This window comes from Hetaerina americana, unplaced genomic scaffold (genome assembly GCF_022747635.1).
Source record: "Hetaerina americana unplaced genomic scaffold, ioHetAmer1.1.p SCAF_4, whole genome shotgun sequence".
In the NCBI taxonomy this organism is placed as follows: domain Eukaryota; kingdom Metazoa; phylum Arthropoda; class Insecta; order Odonata; family Calopterygidae; genus Hetaerina; species Hetaerina americana.
In genome coordinates this window covers 95,851,622-95,875,192 of record NW_027286985.1, presented here as the reverse complement: position 1 = coordinate 95,875,192, position 23,571 = coordinate 95,851,622, and the positions used below count along the sequence as shown (strand labels likewise).

General features: G+C 42.7%; 1 long non-coding RNA gene across 1 annotated transcript in view; it reads right to left on the bottom strand.

Annotated features, from left to right (window-relative positions):
- The window catches only part of LOC139691810 (uncharacterized), a 68,630-nt gene that overhangs the window by 2,830 nt on the left and 42,229 nt on the right, over positions 1–23,571 (bottom strand). Inside the window, exon 3 of the long non-coding RNA XR_011701692.1 lies at positions 10,102–10,176. This is a non-coding gene — a long non-coding RNA (uncharacterized lncRNA). The remainder of the gene's footprint in view (positions 1–10,101; positions 10,177–23,571) is intronic.

Genomic DNA, 23,571 nt, shown 5'->3' with positions numbered 1-23,571 from the left:
GACCACTAAATAGGTAGGTGATCACACGGTAAGGAAGTGAAAAGGGAAAAAAAACTTGCAAACAATCAAATATAGGGAAATTCACGAATCAGGGAAATTATGTATCGAACCCGAGAAGCTTAAAAAAAGATGTAAGACATAAAAAAGAACTGGTATAGTACAGTAGGGACATGAGGCCAGCAAGCTTGCACAAAGAAAGAGAATATATTTTACACTTTCGAGCTTCACTTCGTGGAATTGTTTGATGTCCATATTAAATGAGTTTGTAATTTTCCGCAGATTTCATTTAGAACGCGTTTCACCGATTTGCGGTATCATTAGGCACAAGTTACACATACAGCTGTTGGATATATACCCTCCTCTGTCCGAAGGGTATGTATTCAACAACTGTACGTGCAACTTGTAATTAATGATGCCGCAAGTTGACGAAACGCTTTGTGCCTTAAAATAAAGTCTGCGGAAAATTACAAACTCACTTAATATATGGATCTCAGTTTTTCCCGGCGTATAGTATTCAGGAAGTTCTCTCGGGTTTCCCACCGGGTCAGCGTGGTGTGCACCGACGTTTCGACGGCTAACTCTGCCATCGTCTTCAGGGTGAAGTGCAGAGCAATGAATTCGCCATGTATTTATACCCTGTCGTAGGGTCAGGTGTCCTCCGATTGGTCCGATGTGTTCCCAAGTGCCGAGCCGCCCCGGTGACGTCTCGTACTTTCAATTTTTCTCAGCACAGGTCTCCACGTGCTGCTGATCTGGAAGCCAGTGTCCCTGTTGAAGGTATTCTGTCCTTCCAGTCGGATTTCCACGGCTTCCTTCGCCACTCGATCCCAGTAGCCGTTCGTGTGACAAAGTCTTTTGGTGCTCCCCCAGTCAATCCGATGACCATGCGTGATGCTGTGTTCGGCGACTGCAGACTTCTCAGGGTAATGGAGTCTGATGCATCGCTCATGCTCCGTTAGTCGCTTTTCAATTGTGCGGCCAGTCTCCCCGATGTATACCTGGCCGCACTCACACGGGATCCGGTATACCCCCGGCGCCTTCAAACCCCGTTCGTCTTTTGCCGTGCCAAGGAAGTTCTTCAATTTTCCTTGTGGCTTGTGGATGGTTTCCACTTTATGTTTCCTTAGTATCCTGGAGATCTTATGGGATACCGTGGAAACAAAGGGGATGCTGACCCTGGCAACGGGTTTTTCTCTTTCCTCTCTCTGACGGTCGTTTCTGGTGAAGGCCCTTTTAAGGGCCAAATTGACCTCCCGGCTTGTGTATCCATTCTGAAGGAAAGTATTTTTCAGGTGATGAACTTCTGCCTCCAAACCTTCCTGGTCTGACACGCATTTTGCCCGGTGGATGAGCGTTGACATAACCCCTCGTTTTTGGGCAGGGTGATGGTAGCTTTTCCCGTTCAAATAGAGATTGGTGTGGGTAGGCTTCCTATACACCTTGTGGCCTAAGCTCCCGTCCGCTTTCCTTTCAATTAGGATATCCAGGAAGGGCAGCCGACCGTTGCTCTCAATCTCCATGGTGAACTGGATGCTGGGATGAATGCTATTCATGTGGCCAAGGAAGTTGGTGATGGTGTCCGGTCCGTGCGGCCATATGATGAAGGTATCGTCCACATACCTGAAGAAATGCCTCGGTTTTAGTGGGGCCGTTCTAAGTGCCCTCTCCTCGAACTCCTCCATGTAGAAATTGGCAATCGCCGGAGACAATGGAGAGCCCATGGGGACGCCTTCCACTTGCTCGTAAAACTTCTTTTGGTATTGAAAATACGTCGAGGTCAGCACGTGGCGGAAGAGATCCACGATTTTGCTGTCAAACTTCTCTTCCAGCAGCAGTATGGTGTCCTTCACCGGAATCTTAGTAAATAAGGACACAACGTCGAAACTTACAAGAATGTCATGCTGATCCAGCTTAATGGTCCGTAGCGTCTGGACGAACTCTGCGGAGTTTTTGATGTGGTGCTCACACGACCCCACGTAAGGTGCAAGGACACCCGTCAGGTACCTCGCCAGATGGTATGTTGGGGTATGATGGGGACCCCGGGATCCCACGGACTCCATTGTAAGGAAAACGATTGCCCTCATCAAGAAATCTTTGCCAACGTCAGAGAGGAATAGCAGCCTGGTGCCACAGGCGCCTGTTCCACCAAGATTATACGGTCTACCCAAGATCCATAAGGAGGGTACTCCCATAAGACCCATTGTGAGTGCCATTGGGGCTCCAACATACCATCTGGCGAGGTACCTGACGGGTGTCCTTGCACCTTACGTGGGGTCGTATGAGCACCACATCAAAAACTCCGCAGAGTTCGTCCAGACGCTACGGACCATTAAGCTGGATCAGCATGACATTCTTGTAAGTTTCGACGTTGTGTCCTTATTTACTAAGATTCCGGTGAAGGACACCATACTGCTGCTGGAAGAGAAGTTTGACAGCAAAATCGTGGATCTCTTCCGCCACGTGCTGACCTCGACGTATTTTCAATACCAAAAGAAGTTTTACGAGCAAGTGGAAGGCGTCCCCATGGGCTCTCCATTGTCTCCGGCGATTGCCAATTTCTACATGGAGGAGTTCGAGGAGAGGGCACTTAGAACGGCCCCACTAAAACCGAGGCATTTCTTCAGGTATGTGGACGATACCTTCATCATATGGCCGCACGGACCGGACACCATCACCAACTTCCTTGGCCACATGAATAGCATTCATCCCAGCATCCAGTTCACCATGGAGATTGAGAGCAACGGTCGGCTGCCCTTCCTGGATATCCTAATTGAAAGGAAAGCGGACGGGAGCTTAGGCCACAAGGTGTATAGGAAGCCTACCCACACCAATCTCTATTTGAACGGGAAAAGCTACCATCACCCTGCCCAAAAACGAGGGGTTATGTCAACGCTCATCCACCGGGCAAAATGCGTGTCAGACCAGGAAGGTTTGGAGGCAGAAGTTCATCACCTGAAAAATACTTTCCTTCAGAATGGATACACAAGCCGGGAGGTCAATTTGGCCCTTAAAAGGGCCTTCACCAGAAACGACCGTCAGAGAGAGGAAAGAGAAAAACCCGTTGCCAGGGTCAGCATCCCCTTTGTTTCCACGGTATCCCATAAGATCTCCAGGATACTAAGGAAACATAAAGTGGAAACCATCCACAAGCCACAAGGAAAATTGAAGAACTTCCTTGGCACGGCAAAAGACGAACGGGGTTTGAAGGCGCCGGGGGTATACCGGATCCCGTGTGAGTGCGGCCAGGTATACATCGGGGAGACTGGCCGCACAATTGAAAAGCGACTAACGGAGCATGAGCGATGCATCAGACTCCATTACCCTGAGAAGTCTGCAGTCGCCGAACACAGCATCACGCATGGTCATCGGATTGACTGGGGGAGCACCAAAAGACTTTGTCACACGAACGGCTACTGGGATCGAGTGGCGAAGGAAGCCGTGGAAATCCGACTGGAAGGACAGAATACCTTCAACAGGGACACTGGCTTCCAGATCAGCAGCACGTGGAGACCTGTGCTGAGAAAAATTGAAAGTACGAGACGTCACCGGGGCGGCTCGGCACTTGGGAACACATCGGACCAATCGGAGGACACCTGACCCTACGACAGGGTATAAATACATGGCGAATTCATTGCTCTGCACTTCACCCTGAAGACGATGGCAGAGTTAGCCGTCGAAACGTCGGTGCACACCACGCTGACCCGGTGGGAAACCCGAGAGAACTTCCTGAATCACTTAATATATATATATATATATATATATATATATATATATATATAGACAATTTTTATTGCTCTGGGAGCAAAGTCTCTTGGAGCAGAATACAGGTTACATTAGGTTTTGAAACCTATGGAGTGAAACTGGTTCTAAACTAGTGAAACAAGACATAATTTTACATCAGTTGAACGAAACATATAGTACAATACATACATACAAATACAAAGAACAATAGTTAAATATTTAGCCTGATAGAACAGTAATAAGGTCATTTTGGTAGTGTGGTAGACAGATATTCAAACATTTTCCTGTTGAATTGGGATGTGTTCCTGGATAATTTTACATTATCAGGCAAAGAGTTCCATAGTTTACTGGATGAAATACTGAATGACTTTTCATATATAGCCGTGCGGTATTTGGGAAGATGGAATGTTTTTGTAATGCGGGTTGATCTCTTTGTCGTAAGTGAATTGAATATAAAATTTTTATGTAAATATGAAGGGGTTTTTGAATTCAGAACTTTAAATAATTGTGAGGCCTTTTGAAGCATTCTCCTCTGATCGAGTTTTAACCAGTTCAACATTTTATAGTAAGGAGTTACACGTTCATTAAAACGCATATTAAAGATGAATCGTAGATAAGAATTTTGGAGCCTTTGTAATTTTGTACTTAGCTCCTTATTCACATCAGCGTAGACAACTGAGCAATAGTCAAGATGTGGTAATACTAACGTTTGAACAAGCTTCCGGCGTAACGTTATAGGGATTAGGTGTCTGAAATGCTTCATTGTGTAAAGAGTTTTGTGAACTTTATTAGAAATGGCATTTACTTGCTCGCGCCAGGTTAAGGTGCTGCTTAGATAAACTCCTAAGCTTTTCACTGTATTTGAGTAGTCAATTTGAATATTTAAAACACTTATTTTAGGGAGATCACTTGCGAGCAGCATATGTACATTGGCGGTGCTTCCAAAGATTATCGACTTGGCCTTTTTGGGATTTAGATTTAGCCGATTTTCAGTCAGCCATTCACAGATGAGTTGGATATCCTTGTTGACCAAGTGAATGGCATGGTTAAATTCAGAGGGGTAGGACTCAAGATATATCTGTAGATCGTCAGCATAAAAGTGATGTTTACAATGAGTTATTATGGTAGCTAGTTCTTTTATAAAAATAGTAAATAATAAAGGCCCGAGAATTGACCTCTGTGGAACTCCACGTAGGGCAGGTTGGAAAACAGATACATTCCCGTCTTCATCTTTAACAGCTTGCTGACAATTAGACAGATAGGAGCGAAACCAGCGAAGGACAGAGTAAGAGAACTTGAGTTTGCTCATACGTTCCAGTAGTATGCCGTGGTCTACTGAATCAAAAGCCTTGCTCAAATCGAATTGGACTAAAACTGTTACCTTTTTTGCGTCTATGGATCTGCGTATATCATCAGTTACCTTTATCAAAGCCGACTGAGTGCTATAGAGCTTACAAAAGCCCGACTGATACTCATCGAAGAAATTGTGCCGCGTAAGATGCTCCACTGTAACCGTATGAACGATTCGCTCGAGAGGTTTGGAAATAGAGCAAAGAAGTGCAATAGGTCGGTAGTCAGACATTTCTTTCGGAGTTGTTATTTTCATTATTGGCCGAACTAGGGCAGATTTCCACAGGGTTGGGAATATAGAGTAATTGAGTGAACAGTTATAGATGTTTAGTATCATAGGCATTACTACTGGGAGAATAACGTTTAGCATTCTTGCACTGATTCCATCGACACCTGTTGAATTTGATTTTAAACTTTTCACTTGTGTTATCAGCATTACGGGTGTATAGTGGGGGAAATAAAGCCTTCCATCGTCAAAGTCAGAGAATAATGCATGATCTAATGAAGTGAGATTATTTTGGGTTTGAGTAGAATGGTTACCATCCTCGACATCATTTTCATCCTTGAAAGCAGACGTGAGAAAGTAGCTATTTAAATCATCCAAGGGGAAGTTCATTTTGAATGGGGGACGTCTAGGCTTTCCAAGTCCGAGGCGCCTCAGCTCCTGCCAAGTGGACTTTATGTCCCATTTATCGGAAAATCACGAAACATAGTATTTTTGTTTAGCGGTACGGATTCGGTACTGCACTTGATTGCGAGCCACTTTGTATTGTTCGTGAAGGTTCGGGAGTTGAGTTCTTCTGAAATTACGGCGAAGACGATCCCTAACGGCCATGAGGTTCCTAATTTCGGAGGTTAACCACGGAGCTGGATGACGTTTTGGCTGAATAACTTTTTTTGGCGCATGTGTATCAAAGAGTTGCATGAGTATTGTATTGAAGATATTAATTTTTTTATCCACCAGATGGGTTTTGAAAAGTTCACTTAGATTAGTTTCAAGTGAGTCTGCAGCAAAATTGGACAAATCAAAATTCTTGAAATCACGAAAACACATATAATTAGGTTTATAAGTTTGCAATTTAAATCTATATTTAATGAAAACTAGGTCGTGTTCAGACAAAAAAGAGACATGGAGCTGTCCATACTCTTCAACCTTGGACATGTCGTCGACAATAAAGAGGTCTAGGAGGGTACTGCTATTCACAAGATTATGGGTGGGCTGGTAGGGAATGAGGAATAAGTTATAACTAAATAGTAGGTCACTGAGATAGGTGCTATTGTGCGTTTTCTTCATGATGTCAATGTTAAAGTCACCACACAGAATCACGCCTTTGTAGCTAGGAAGAAGACGGATCAGAGAAGGCTCAAAGTCTTCAGACATATAGCCTGTTTTGGGGGATCTGTACACGACACAAAACAATATTTTACCCTCCTTTCCAGCTATTTCAATGAACATATAGTATATTCTGGCCTGAAGGGGGAGCCATCAGACTTTAACAGCAATTTAAATGATAAGCTCTCGTGCAAGTACACACAAACACCACCACCAACTCTTCCTGGTCTGTCATTTCGCAAAATGTTGTAATTACTTAGTTTGACGGATTCCGAAGAGATGTTTTCGTTAAGCCAACTTTCAGAAACAGCAATGACATGATAATTTCGAGCAGGAAAGTAGTCCCGGAACTCATCAAGGTGTCTGAATAATGACTGTGCGTTTACATGGCACATTTTTAACATTTTAACATGGACAAATGAAAGAGAACATGAGGTTGTAAAATGAAAGATGATGAATATATGTAGATGATAATGCTTAGGACCAGGCGGTCTGATGGAAAGATAGAAACTCAATAAGGGAAAGGCCGTAGGGATAGAAAAAAATCCAGCGGAGCTAATTATATGTTAAGAAAAATGCGGGAGGATGAGTTTTCATCAACTCATTCGTAGCATTTATGACAGAGGAGTTTGGCTGGAATATTTTCTCAGATCAGTTTTAGCTCGTATTCTAAAAAAAGTGAAAGGCAGCCATATAACGTATAAGGACTATAGCACAATATTTTTGCTTTCGGTCACGTCTAAAGTGGTTGTCAGGATCATCAATAAGAGGATGGAGAGCAGGGTAAATAGCTGCTTGGGGGATGATCAATTTGGGTTCAGGAAGGGGAGAGGCATGAGGGGAGTTCTAGGAAGAGGAGTAAGACAGGGTTAGTCATTATCACCTGAGCTTTTTAACTAATATATATGAAGGAAATGATTAAAGAGAAATGGGAAGAACTGGAGATTTGAATGAAAGTCGGTGGAAGTTTCAGAATATGAATTCGGATTACGGATGATCAAGTTTTAATTGAATCAACTTATAATTTTGCAAGCGTGGCTATTTCCCTAACAACCCTTGGCACACGCCCAAGTGGGGCATGAAGTAGATGGACGCAGTGGGGGTGTAGCATCATGGGTTGTTTCACGTTGAGTAAACGTTACTCTTTCGAGTTCGGAGTGCCTCATCGAGCGGGCCACTGGCCTTGGCCGACAACATTCCGTTGGAGGGATGCGACGCCTTAGGGGCAGACACCAAACGGGCACCCCGTGATAGGGCCTTAGATGGGTGCAGTGGGCGCCATGCAATCTGGCTCCGGCACCCTCGTGTGCGCGCGCGGGCCGCATTGCCGACCGTGCGGCCCCTCTCCCGGCGCGGACGACCCTAACCACCCCCCAACCCGACCCTGTGTGCGTCCTTGGTGTGGGGGAGGGGTCGTGCCAAGCGATCGGACCACGGTTGGCCCCCCATTCCCGCGGTCGTTGTTTTACCCACCCCCATTCCTCCTCCCCTACTCCCCTCTTTCGCACCGGATTCGATTTTCGATATGAAATGCAGGCGGGATATTTCCGCTCCGCGTTTGTTTCTCTTTCGTCGCTTTGGGTAAGGAAATAGGGAGCGGGGGCGTGCCACGAGGCGCCGGCGCCATCCTGGCACAAGGGGGCCTCGCAGCAGCGGGGGGAGGAATTGGAAACGAGCGACCCTCGCGGGACTCTGTTTTGATTGAGCAGACCCCTTACGCTCCATCCGAACCTCTCATTTTTGTCTCTTTTTGCCCGCAGCGAAGGCCTTGCCGTCACGAGCCTCTGAAACATGAGGTCTGTCCCAAAAGTAGTGGGACTGGGTCTGACCATTCTTTTAGCTCTCTCACCTTCCTGTATAGCACGCAAAAATTAACCCTTCCTTTGTAAACATTTTTTCATATCTTTGAGACCGAGTCATTCATTAGTAGTAATCATTTTGTTTATGGTCCATCGCTTTCTTGTCAACTTACAAGTTTTTTTGAGACTTACCCTCTTTTGCCCTTTTTTGAGGTTTAACCTTGATTACCCTGTTATGATATGTTCTCAGTTTTATTCTAGTGTACCCATCTTTCTTCGTTCACTCATAATTTTCCAGACAGTGTGCTGCTGCTGCTGCTGATAGCGCACGGTGTCTTGGCTAGATCCGTTGTACGGTTTGCGCAGAATAAAATCAGTCCGGTCTTTTTTTGATCACGCCTTATACTTCTTCTCCCCTATGGTTGTTTAGTCGCATGCATTCCCAAACAATGACTAAGTTCATTTATTAAATTTTTAATTCTACTTATAATATTCTATCAGTTGCTTGCTCTTTGTTTACTGCGCTTTGTCCTATCTTTTGTTTCAATATTTTTGCCACCCCTTGTTGGCTCTCTTTCCTTCCACTGTATATGTGTCTATATTTCCTCTGTCCATCTCTCGCATTTTATTTTCTGTTTCCCTGTCCTCGACATCATACTAAAATTCCAAGTACCTGTGCTGATTGGTTCGGTTATCTTCTGATTTTTAGGTGCTTTTGTTTTCGATTTTGCTTAGCAAGGATTTCGTGAGATGATGACCGGGGAATTCTTGCACCTCCCCTGGGCGCGATATACGGCCAATTGAGCCAAGCCCTATTTTTTCCAAGACTCTGATCTCTGTTTATCATGGTGTTATAGGAAAAGTAAATGAGGGGATTTCATGTTGCACGATTTTACGAGGACTGTTTGCATTTATTCTCATCTCATACCTATCGAACTGGCTTTCTAATGCTCTCAGTATTGCTGGCAACCCTTTGGCTAACTGACGAATCAAAGTTTAATCATCCGCGAACCGAACTGGTTTTACAAATTCCCCACCTACTTTCATTCTTATCTCCAGTTCTTCCCATGCCTCTTTTATTATTTCCTCTATGTGTACATTCAAAATCTTGTGTAGCAATGAACGCTTTAGCCTTTTCTCTCTTCCTAACATTTTTCATTTCGACTCTCCATCCGCCATTCACACCCAAATATTCTTGACATTTACAGGTTGGTGTTAAGTCGCTTATTCCACCAATCAATTTCCATCTTCTGTGATACATTTATTAACTCTATCCTACTTAGTCCATCGATCGCCTTTTCAAAATCCAAGGAGCAAAAATATATCCTGATCGTACTCCTGATATTTCTCTTTCTTGGTGATCTTGTCATATGCTTCTCGCCCTTCTATATTTTCTGCACACAAGCTCATTACCCCTCAAGTAATCATCGGATCTCCTCTGAGATTGCCGAAAAAAGTATTTCCGAAGATTAATTATGGTTGAAGAAGTAAATTTTAAGTAAGTGCTTACATAAATCAACATATCGCACACTATCGGCGAGGTTTATCTGTTGCAACGTTGCGTGTCGGAATATCTTCTGTAAAATGATGGGTGATATTAATGTGATTTAGATTACATCTTGATGGCTTTAATATAGCAGTGATGATAAAATCGGATACATATTTTAATTCAATGAACTATTGTTACTGAATTGATTGGTTTGTAATTCATGAATGATGAATAAGAATTCACTCAACACTTTTAGGGTATCTTGAGTGATTTAATACATATTCAAGAGTAATAGTATTGAAGTAATACTTTTTTTGATAGTACCAGGAATCCATATTGGCCCAGAAATTCAAATAATTCTGAGAAACTGTGGGATCTTGGCTACTCACTTGTGACGTGGCGAAGGAAGTTCGTTAACTGCGCGTCTCCTCTCGCCGACTTTGGGTTCAAGCGCTCCGTTGGGCCTGTGGGAAGGAAGATCATCCTTCAGCAAAGAGTCGAAGTACTCCTGAGCATGGGCTATGGCGTTTCTGTGTGTGTTATTATAAGGAGAATCTTAGTTTCTTTTTGTTTGCAGAGAGGTTCACCTGCCCACGCAATTTGTGAACGAATGAATGTTTTCTCATATTATTATAAGACATATTGTTTACTTGTTTGTACTTCGTATTTTTTAAATAATTACAAGGGTTTTAACTGGACGTAATTGGTTGTTGAATAGGGTCAAGAAAAACGAGGAAATTATTACATTGACGCGTACCGATTTCTTCAAGCCATTAGGGATATTTAAATATTTGCTGCCGTTAACGTCGCTGGATGAAAAACATAACACACAAAGTACATCCAAAGTAAATTTATATGTAATGTCGTTTTTGAAGTGCCCCCGTAATGCTTAAAATTCTTTGCTCTGGTGAGTTCTACTTATCAATTTCGCAGTCAGTTTCGATGAGCATGCTGTAAACGATGGTACATCAATATAGCTTCTGGTGCCATGTGCCGCTATGTTGGTGATAACGAACACCCCCTTCTTACTCATCTCCCTACCACTACCTATCCGGACTCTCCATCCGTCACCCGCACCTGAGCTGTCTGAGACATGTACAGGCTGCGGGTAAGTAGCCCTCCAATCCACTCATATCTTATGTTGTAAATTAATTTCTTAGACATAATGTGCTCAATCGAACTAGTTCTTGAAATCTACGAAACAAACAAAGATGTACATTTCGCATTTTTATTTGTATTTTTTAGTATCCTGCAAGCCAGCGCGAGGATATGTGGCAGGGGGTGAATACTCACCAGACTAATTTTTTCTCGAATTTTTACCCCCACCGTGGTCGGACGTTATTCTGATCCCTTATCGTTTGTGGGAAATCTTGAATCTATATACTTATTCTTTCTAATTTTATTGATATTATCTCGCCTAACGTAGTACGCTGGGGTCAATAATACATTTTCAACATCATTGCTAAAGCGACATCTTTTCAAGCTAAACAAGGGATTTAATCTGTAATTCAATCTTCACTTCGTGAGTGATTCCCAGCCTAACTCCTCTAGTAATTTTGATACGCTACTAAGTTTATCATAAAACCGTTTTAAAAATCTAGTCCCTCTACGCTGCACGCGATCCAATCCGGCAATCAATCCAATTTCAGGAGGATCAACTTAACGAGTGGCATATTCCAAATGAAGCCTAACCAGTGAAAGATAACATTTCTCTTTGACCTTTTCATCACATTTCCCCAACACTCTAGTAATAAATGCTAACTTGCTGCTATTTGCTTATCCACATATTCCCCGTATGAGTGAGGGTAACACCTAAGTATCATCGAGTATATTCCTGATGCAGTAGACGTTCGGAGGGAATTTCTCCTTTTCCAAAAATTCATCAACACGCTCTCAGGATTACGGATGTCTCTGTAAACCTATGCATCGTTGGCAAATACACTTGTCTTACTATTACTCACGAATTTAATGCCGTCAATGTAAATTAGGGAATTAGGAATAAAATAAATCCAATAACACTTCTCTTGGGGACACCTGTGGTGACTTCTACTGCATTTGAGCTAACTCCATCTAGGACTACTCTTTGTACCCGATCATTCAAAAGTTTTGAGTGAAACCCAGGATATTTTTATACATGCCATATTCTTCTAGCTTTCTGAGCAGTTTACTTGAAGGTACTTTACTGAAAGCTTTGGTAAAATCTAGAATAATCGTACATCCTTGTTTGGCTTAAATAGGACATTTTGAGACTTCATTTGTTGATGTTAAGCCATGCCACCACTTGGCGGTGCCACTAGCCAGTAGTTTTGTGAACGACCGTGGGTGTTCGCAAGTGAGTGTGTGCGTGCGAGTGTGCATTGGAACGTCGTGTTCGTCGGGCGAGTCTGCGGAGTCCGGGCCAAGGCTTGTGGATCCGAGTAAATTGGGCATGCGCATCATCGCACGTCGCCGACCGGCAGCGGGTGCCACATTTGGTGAGTCAGATAGGCCATTTGTGTTTAGTAATGGGTCAGCAGTCAAAGAAAAATTCAAGAGTTAAAGTCAATTGAAATCAAAATAGATCGCGATGGAAAATGTTCATGTGGTCCTCCTGGGCCGAATTACTAAGGACAAAAATAGTTTCGCTTGCCCTTGCGTGGATTGTTGGATACTTGTTCATTTCTATCCATCTATTTCGTACTCTGCAATCCGCAATGGAGGCCTACGGCTACGACAGATGATTCAGAATCCCGTATCGCATTCCTGTCAGTAAAAATGCAGCAACGGATTGATAACGTCGTGGAAGAATTTAAATTTAGATTATTTGTGGGGAACAAAAGAATGCGCTCAGTGCACCGTCGGAACAGCTAGTTGGTTGTTAAGGTGATTGATTGATGGAATCGCCAAGTCCCTACGCAAAGCGGTCTCATTTAGTTGAAAAGGCCGAGCAATTGCGGCGTTCGTCAGAAGGGATGCTCTATAAGACCCAGAGGCAAGCGTTTTCTCTCATTTTCCCGGCGTTGAGCCTCATTCAAGGCTACTTAAAGGCTCGATACTTTCTCGGAAGGTCATTCTACCCCTCTGCAATTGATTCGCAAATAATGTTTCATAGGTAAACCACAGCTTTCAGAAAAACTACTAGTCCGATAGGACCCATGGATAATCAAAAACATCTAAAAATCGCGTTCAAATTTTGTCTGGCCGCATTCCCTGGTTATTTTCTTGATGTTTTTGAAATTATCCATGACCTTCCGACCAGACTGAGATTTCTGAATTGAACGAAGGGGAAGAAGTGCTGGATAGTTAGTTTTAGCCATAACCCCTTTTCGAAAATGCAGTTAAGTGCGCATCAAAGTATTCTGGTCCCAAATGTGGGCTCACATAAACCTAGCCGCTCCACCGCTGGGTTTCGTCCTTTCTGACTTGTGCCCGTCAGTCGGGTTCTTGGGTCACCGCCGACAGCATCGGTGGTCGAAGGGGGGGCACAACACTCGCGCTAGGACATCTTCGTTTGATACCGCGAGGCAAGGAACCCTCTGGGTCCTGCGGACGACCACCGGGGCTGAAGCTCATTGTAATGAAGAGAACAGATTTACTGGATTTGGAAAATATATCGCCGGGATGTGTCCACTGGTATTTTTGAAATAAAATTAAAATCATGCCCTCGTCAAGCGCGTTGAATGATGATATGAAAGCATTGGGTTTGAACGTCAATATCGCGCCTTGCCCTGCAATGTCGGCATCTAATAAATCGAGGGCGTTGAGGGATTGCAATCAGCTGATCCACCGTGTAGTGCAGATGAAGGCATCGTCGCTCTTCTCGGAGTGGAGTGGTATGCGAGAATTGTGATTGGTTCACCAGGGACATCGGGTGTTCTGCCAACTGGGTAAGTTTATTTTTTGATGGAAAATATGGGAAACAAAGGGCATACATTTTCCATGAACACACGACGTCGTAAAGGATAGAAAAAGCGCGTTTCGTGGCACGCATTGCCAGAAGGGGACGAGCCACATTGGGCAAATACGCATTCAAACACGAAAAACCTGCCATATGGCGAACAAATATTCATTCACATGGAATAGATATAAGTAAAAGGGATAGGAACATATAGAAAGGACGAACACAGGAGAGGTGGGGAAGGTCCAACCGAACAGATCACAAGCGCAAAAATATTTCCTCGACCGGGACTTGAACACCGGATCGTTCCACTTGCTTGTCGACTTGCTCGTTCCACTTACTTGGAAGGCGGAATCGAACAGATAAACACCTCTCCTGTGTTCGTCCTTTCTATGGGTTCCTATCCCTTTTCCTTATATCTATTTCCATGTGCATATATATATACAAATATATGTATATATTATTATTATTAGGTAATATAATTCTTCCATTTTGTTCTCTCATCCGTATTTGCAGTCATCTCATCCGTGATCCATTGCTTCCTAGTCCTTTTCTCGTTAAGGGTTCCAATAGTGTCTTTCGATAACCCTTTCTTGATACATTCCCATTTATCTTCGATAGTACTCAGCTATTTACCGTCCTCCATGATTTTCTCTACAGCCTGCTGATGCTCCTGCCTTGTCAATCCATTTAAAGCTTCCACATGCCATGTCCTAACCCGCCGTTCCTGCCTAATCTTTTTGAAACGGAGGCTACATTTCATAACAACTAAATTTTGGTCAGCGTCCGCATCCGCTCTCGGGAAGCTGTGCGAATTTATCACACAGTTCCTAAACCTGCATCTAACCGAAATATAATCTAACTCATACCTTTCTCAGTCACCTGGCATTTTTCATGTTTTCCTGGGCCTTTTAGGGTGTCTAAACCAAGTTTTGGTGATGACTAACCCCTGTCTCCTGCCGAAGTCAACTGCTTTCTCCCCGCCGTCATTCCTCGTGCCTAAACCGCAGTCCACCACTTTATCACCATCTGTTCCGTCGTCTACCGTTTTATTCCAATTCCCCAACACTATCAAATGTTTCCCTGCAGGAACACACGCGATTATGTCCTCTAACTGTTCGTATATCCTATCGACCTCTTCCTCCGTATGGTTGCTCGGTGGCATGTATACCTCAACACTGGCCTAGTTCGTCGGTTCTGCTTTTATCTCTGCTAGTATTATTCTATCCGTTGCTTCTTCTATGTTGACCACGCTTCTTCCTACTGCTTTTTTTAATATTATGGCAATCCCTCGTTGGCTCTCGTCCTCGACGCTATATATTATTCTATAATTATCACTCCAGTAATCCCTTCCATCTCACCTCGCATAGACCTAAATGTCTATATTTTCTCTTTCCATCTCTCGCTTAATATTGTTTAATTTTTCTGTCCTCAACATTGTCTTAACATTCCAAGTTCCTGTTATATTAATTTGGTCTTCTGATCCTGCATCTTCTGTTCTGCTCCTGCCGGTTCTACCTTGCAAGGGTTTCATGGGAAGACGACAGCGGAAGCCTTGCCTCCCCCACTGCCGGACATTGGGCCGAACCCCGTAGTTGCCAGGACTCATATTCTCTATAGTGTGCATCATATTACTCTTGGTGTTTTTAACGTGACACCATCACTTACTGGCTGCCCCACTGGGGTCAGACGCCATTGCAGCCGCCTCACTGAGGAACAGACGCTGCGTGGACTACCTTTCGTCTGGCTCCTAACCTTTGACCTATCTGGCATGGGTGATCCTACCAGGAGCAATTATTATTACTCCCGCCAGCACAGCTCTAGGGGTTATCGGAACACACAAGCCCTTCAACCACGTCAAGGTGGTATTCCGGAGAGGGGATGTACAATATATGTGCGTATATATATTTACCCATCATTCCACCAAAAATGTTTGTGGGAGGATGTTTAAGTATCAGTTACGATTATGAAGGGATAAAGGAGAGGAAGGATGTTTAATTGGTTAGGAAATGAGAAAAAGCTTTCAATAAAAATCCCAAAAAATATACAATTCCGCAGGCAAGCTGGTGTTAAACGTAGTTCCAAACAAGTGTTAATTTCACCCAATAAGATGTTTCTTTAATATACGGAAAAGGAGGGATATAAAATGAACCGCGACCACTTAATAGACGATAGACCTCCCATATTGCCAAAAGAGGTCATAAAGAACTGGAAAATAAGAAGGAACGAAGCCGTATTAATCCATGGCCGCACAACTTATACTCCCCGCCAATAACGTCACCGGTAGAAATCGTGACACCTTGCCGTTGTCGAGGCATCACCCCCACGGGGAGGGACGGAATTTTAAGCTTGAAAATACAAAGACAATACAGAGTAGTGAGTGTGGTTACATGCACCTGCTCTAATACCTTCGCAGAACTGTTTACGAAAAGGTGGAAGGAACAGTTTTAACCGATTAATTCGTGTGAGCGGCTGAAGAGACATCCGAGCGTGTGTGTCCGCGAGGCGGCCCCGAATTCCGCTCTTCTCTCCGGGATATTCAGCGTGACGCCGGGGGGGCTGTCTCGGAGATTACGCCCCACCGGCCGGGGAGAGGAGGGAGGCAGGAGAGAAAGGATATCCCAAAGGGGTTACTCGTCCCCGCCCACACCCTCCCTGTCTCCCTGAATAATGCATACCGCGAAGGCAGTGGAGGGGAGTGAGGGAGAGAGAGCGTCCGAAGTTGCGACCTCTTCCGATCCGTCGGACGACGAAGAACTTCTCCTCCTTCCTCTCGCCCGACCACGGCTGGCCGCCGGAGAGGAGGAAGGGCCGACCAGTCGGGGGAGGGGGGGCGATTGGCTCCCCCCCGGCAGCGCAGTTACGGGGGCGGGTCGCCTTGGCCAGGGCCAGGAAATAGAGCCGCAGAGAAGGACATCCCTCCGTCTTATTGTCCTATATAGCAGGCCCCCCAACGAGCGATCACCAGGGGGACGGGGAAGCGGCGGAGTTCGAAGGTTGGATTCCCACGAGGGACAGAGGGGGCACCGGTTTCTTAGCCGAACGGTTCGGCGACGACGCCATTTCCCCATGGTGACACTACGACATAAATTTTGGGCGACTTTTCAATCGTTCCGAACTCGTCGGAAATACATTATTTCTTTTTCTGCAGATTGCTTCCTGGAGTAATTCCGTTTGATTTCCGTGAAAAAAGTGTTCTGAAATTGTTTGTGACTAGCTCAAAGATTATTTCTCTCTCTCTCTATCTATATATATATATATATATATATATATATATATATATATATATATATATATATATATATATATATATATATATATATATATATATATATATATATATATATATATGCTTTCATAGACGTAACACGGAAGTGCTGTTACTGTGTATTGTACTATATATATATATATATATATATATATATATATATATATATATATATATATATATACATACATAGGTAAATCCTCGAGAGATACGCCTTCTGCTAATAATTTTCAGGGTTGTATTTTAAGTAAACAATAAAGAAAATGAATAACGTGATAATATTAATGAATTGACTATTTCGTTAACAATCATATAAAAAATGTTCGCATTACATTTTATCAAGAGCTCGGTAATTAGTTTGGCAATTTGAGCGTCAAATTTATCGCAGATACTAAAGTAACTCCTCTTAGACACACAAATACGAAGTGACACCTAGACCAGAGTGGCCTAGTCGGGGGGCAACTTAATAGGATGTTGCGCGATTACACTAAGCGCGGGCGCCGTCACTTCCTCGAAGAGGAAGACTCTTCGTGCAGAGATGAGGGGGAAGGAGCGCGCTTAATATTCCATTCTCTCTCCCCAAAATTAATTAACCTTTCGACTTGCCTATTCAGTTTGCTGAGTTGCCTTTAGAAGAAACTGTCAGCGAGGATGCCCCACTTGGCTGTGGATCTTGCTCTTGGCCGTGACACCCTGAAGACAATTCCGTAGGTGGTTTGACGCTGGGGATTTGCGAATGATGAAGAAGGTTGAGTATTACACTCACCTGATTACCAAGGTGTGTCGTATGTGACCACATGGAGCAATGCATCATTATAAGGCAAGACCTTACACTCCATTTACAACAAAACATTACCCCACAAGCTGCCATAAGGGCATGTGGCGGGGGGTGTTAAGTCTCCAGCCGTTCATGCACAACAACTACATCACTACAAAGGCATCACTTCGATCATACACTCGAACGAAGTTATTCAATCAAACCAAGCTACTTACATGCAAAACTATCAATAACAAGGTATATTCTAATCATGGGGGAAGTGTTATAGTAATGGTTGAATTTTAAATTCATGCAGGTCATCGATAATTTATATTCACTGCTGGTACTAATTATTTCCTTCGCGCCCGCTATCATATAAAAGTTGATCATCAATGGTACGAGAAATAGATGACATTTTAAATCTATCCGTTCTACAATCTATCTTCATTATCCACGTAGGTGGTTTGATTTAACTTAGTATGTCACTGAAATATGTCTTTAGCATCCTCAGATAAGTGACCTGCCTAAAATTTACGTTGTGAATTGAACCTGTATTTCAACCTACGGGCAACTAGTGTCTCCTATCTTGAATATTTCAATAGTAGACACTTCCACCTTGTTCATAAAAACTTTTCACAAGCCTAACTGCTCTACTAGCACTTGATCTAGGTCCAAAATTAAGCCTGCCTCATGAAGGTCCCATACAGTCAGAGCATACTCTAGGTGTAGCTCAGGGAACGTGAAATAACAAATAAAAAGAGATGTTTCAAGCGTATTATGGTGGAATATCACGATCAATTTAAAATTGGCAATTTTCCACCAAATAAAATTTATTCCGACCGGTTTCAATGTAACTACAGTTTTTCAATACAACTACAATTTTCTACAAAATATAATTTATTACGACCGGTTCCAGGTGGACCCGATGATGATGTGGTTACATGTAAACCGGTCGTAATAAATTTTATTTTGTGGAAAATAGCCAATTTTTAATTAATTAATAAAAGAGAAATAACAAAGCTCCTTGATCTTCTCATTACAATGCAGAAATACCGTTTTTATGAATCCTAAATTTTTATTTGCTATTCCGCAAAATTTCCGAATGTGCTTCCCCAGGGCATGTTCTTAGTTATCGGGACAAGCAAAAATAGAAGGAATAGCTTTATATTCTGGCTTTGTTTGCCGAGAAAGCTTATTCACTTTGTCTCCTACGACCTCGCTAAACTACGTGAGCTCAAATTTATGCTGGCGAAATTCCACCTTGCCCGTGGATCGATCGATAGATTCGGAATCCGATCGACGCGCCCAGTTACGTTTTTTCCAAAGTGGAGGGACATCGCGTGCATGTTGGGATGGAATCGTGACTCCCGCCGCAATCTCTTTCACTCTTGTCCGATTCCCATTTCATATTGCTTTATTTAATCCGAATAGTTTGGAGAAAACTTATTGCTGAACTCATAACGGATGGGTCGAGGGTGAAATTATTGGCTTTTGACGGTGAGAGAGTATGAGGGACCTAAGGTGCTAAACCCAAATATGGGACGAGCAATTAGAGAGTTCTTTAATTTATATAACACCTTCATTTAACTCATTTTAGGGCAATGAAAACCATTTTGATTCTAACTAATTAAATAATTATTTAACTTAAAATGTTATGCCCTATGATGTTAAGTTGAGCAAATTATTGCGTTCATGTCGCCTGATAGGGAAAAGGTCAGAGAATGATGACTTATTTCAATCTATTTTTTCAAATGCGACGTACTACAGCAACTCTCGATGTGAAGACGTAGTATTGCCGTGCGCGTAATAATTATTGTAAACGAAAATGAATACGTAACTGGGTTTCAGAAAATGTTACATCAGATTTATAAAGTAAATATAGTATTTTTTATGTCCAGATTAAAATATTGTAGCGAACAAAATAAATTATTTTAAAAATATTGAAATTATTGTTGAAATCAATTAACAGTCTATTATTTTGGTAGGGCAGAATACGTCTTGAGTATCTAATTTCAAAGGCACCCCTTATAGATTTGAACTCTTTTAACTCTTGATACAAAGCAAGACATTGATAGATAATAAGCCAATTAGAGAGTTTATAGAGAGTAATTTAGTACAATTAAGAGGATTAACACACATTAAAATTTACAAATCTAGAATAGGGAGTTGATTCAGAGTGATGGGGAGTCCTGTTCATCGTTGAGTAACATTGTTGGCTTCACACCGACAGCAATCTGTTCTGGTCGCTTTTCTTTCGCGTAGCTTCAAACGTATCAGGGTAGTATTGAAGTGCATTAAATTCAAATAATAGCACTTTACCACTCGCCGATAATTTATTAGCGGCCAGGTGTGTGCATATCAGCATTAGTTCTCAAGATTATCCGAAAATGATGTTGTAGTACATGAAAACCTCCGCGGGAATAAATTCGTTAACTCGTGGGAACGTACTGCTATCTAATTGACATCGGGCATGAAGTATCAGCATTATGCTTTGTTTAAATTTTAGTTAGAAATGTAAATAAATAAAACTAGATACGAAAAAGAAAATAATGGAGATAATGTCAACAACAGATATATGCACTACAAGTTTTAAGTGCAAAATATTTCTTTACATACGTAAATCGAGCTGCTAGTAACGGTAAGAACAATCAAAAAAGGGTTGGGAAAAACAATGGTAATATTATAGCGTCATAGAAATTTGAAAAATATTTTCCCCCTCATCGTAGTCAGATTGTATTATTCTGATCTCCTCTCGTTCGTGGGAAAAGTGACACCTTAAATCCATCTGCTCTACGCTTGATCTCTTTAATCTTATTTTCATGATCTCTCCTGCCTGAGTACGATGGGGCTAATAATACATTTACAACACCACTGCAAGAGAGATCTCCTTCCAATTCGTGCAAGAGATTTAATCTGTAATTTAACCTTCGCTTCGTGAGCTCCTTCGCATTGAGCGAAGGTTAAGCTACATATTAAACCTCCAAACGTACCTCTGATAACCTTGGTGCGTCACTCAGTGTATCAAAACAACTTATTAGAAGTCTAGCTCCTTTACGCTGCACGCGATCCAATTCGTCAATCAATCCAACTTCATGAGGATCTCATGCCTTAGCAGCATATTCTAAATGAGTCCTAACCAACAAAATATAACAGGCTATTGGTGAAAGAATCAATTGACAATCGATCAGAAAAGAGGCATTTAAATCGGGATTCGAGATATTCCTTACCAATGTCTGAAAATCCGTTTTAAAGGGAACAGAACTATCACGGTAGAAATGCAAAATCGCGGAAATACTTGGAATCCATCTTTCCATACCGACCAATCACGTGACACCTGACCTGCGAGAGAAAATATATGAGGAGACCAAAATGAGAGGGTAAACACTGAACTTTGTCATATAATTTATGTCCTGCCCATTACTTGTTTTGCTCAAAATTTTCAAAAATGCGCATTTCATTCTGTACAATACTAATCCCCATTTATTGCTCAAATCGGATATTTCTGCTTCGCCAAAAAGAGTGTCGTGACTGGGGTTACTACAGGCCACGTGTTCAACGATGGCGGAGAGTTGAAGCTGTTTTTCTTTCGTGACTCTCTGGTGTTCTTTCAGTCGACCTTTTATAGCTCTTCATGACTCTCCAACATTTGATTTCCCACATGAGAATGGTACCCGGTAAACTCCTTTGTGACGGTCATGTGGCAATCCGTCTTAAGTCCCGGTAAGATGTCAGCCGTCTTTTTTTTACGCAATTTAACCTGGTGATTACATGGTTTTTTCTTTAAGAAATCTTGTGATTTTCTCCGATGTTCCGAAGACAAACGGGATTATGACGTGTGCCTTGGGTTCCATCCTTGGGGATGTCTGTCTCGTCGGTCCTTTTGGGGACTATTGTCACGTTCTCTGGTTCTTGCTTTCAGTCGCCACCTCTCTTCCTATAAGGGCCTTTTAAGATCCATTTGTCACCAGCCATTGTGGAACAGGATGTCCACAAGATGTTTCTTTTCCGATGATACGAGGGTAGGCTGAAAAGTAATTCACACATTCTTGTAGACCACAAGCAAAATGACCTTGAGAAGCACTCCTGGTGGTATGTTGAAGTAGCATTCCCCCTCAACATGCATTCGCAGGTGTGAAGTCGTTTCATTCACCCAGTGTATTTCGAGAAGCGGAAGTATGGAGACGTGTTCTAGTGCTATGTCAACGCGAGTTAAACAGCGTGCTGTTATAAAAAATTTTTAACTGCTGAAGAAGTGACTCCTACTGAGATTCATCGTTGTTTAAAGGCTGTTTATGGTAACAACGCCGTTGATAGGTCTGCTGTAAATCGATGGGTAGTAAAATTTCGTGGTTGCGAGCCTGGAAAAGCCATAATTGTTGGTGAAACATGCAGCAAACGTCGGATCACGGCCGCAGACGATAAACATCGCAAACTCGTCGAAGATTTGAATATTAGAATAACCAAGGAAGAGGTTTATTGTGTAAAAGGCACCCTGGCGCCAATAATCTTGCAACATGACAACGTCTTGCAACTCGTCCATACACCTCGCGCGGAACTGGAGAGGCTCTGCGAAACCTGAAATTTGAACCGATTCCACACCCTCCTTATTCCCCCAATCTTGCGCCTTGCGATTTTTATTGTTTTCCTTAACTCAAGAGATATCTCAAGGGTATTCATTACAACTCGGACGATGAGGTGAAGGCAACTGTCAAGTCCTGGAGTCGAGAAAAGTCGTAAGAGTTTTTCAGCGACGGAATGAAAAAAAACTTGTTACACGTTGGGTGCAATGTGTTAGCCTTTACGGTGAATATGTTGGAAAATAAATATATGATTTAGAAACGTAAGAGGCCATGAGATACGTGTGGGTGTGTCGTCGACGGAAAATGCTATTGAACACCAAGGTGTAGTGAATGTACGAGGGTAGGCTGAATGGTAATGCACATCTACTTGTAGAGCGCATACAAAAACAAATGGCAAGATTGGGGGCAAAAAGTACATGAAAGGACAACTCTTAAGTTTCAAAATCATATATTTATTTTTCAACGTGACTACTAACAATATTTCCTGGAATTAAAACGGCAAAACTTCTTTTGCTCAACGTGTATTCAAGGGATTGCTAGCAGTTGGCGACCGGGATTTCGTTGCAAATATTTAATTTCGGATACTTGCACGGTCTGTCCCAAAAGTGGTATGACTTATTTTTTGCGGGATAAACGGACGGACCGGACGGGAGGCGGTTGCTGTGACTGGACTCGAGGGAGGGGAGTCGCAGGGAAGACTGGAGCACGGTGGCGGTTGGCTTCCAGCCTTTTCAGGGTGGGGATCGTTCGTTTACGAAACTTTTGACGAGGAAGCTTGACAGCATTCCTGGCACTGCCGTTTAGATGGTATGCGAGGCGTGGAAACACGCTGGCAAGCGGTGTGTGGACGCAAAAGGGCGCTACTTCGAAGTCTTCTGATTGAATATATCAATGTTGGCCATGCTTTTTTTTAAACGATTCAGTCCTGCTACTTTTGGGACAGACCTTGTATATCATGTCAACTACTTAAAATACTTAATTATTCTTCTAGACAACATTTTATGTCTACTCTTGTTAGCTCTCCTCTTTAACCGCTGTCACACTGACTTCGTGAGTACCTATTTCGATTCTGAACTGACTATGGGCGCTCCAATCACGGTAGACAGTTACCAAATAGTACTGATGCTGAAATTATTAATATTTATTTTAGCATTTAGCTCCTAAATATGCTGAGACTAGTTTGGGTTTAAAATATCTTTGGCCTAGAAGATGGTCGAATGGGGGGGGGGGGCGCAATAAATGGCGAGAAATCTCCGAAAATATAGTCAGTTCGTTCATTAACAGCTTTGTCTCTTTCTTAGATGACAACTTTCTTGTCTCCAATTCTTTATTTACCGCCTTCTTTCGCTTTGCATGGGGTCAAGTGCGTATAATCGA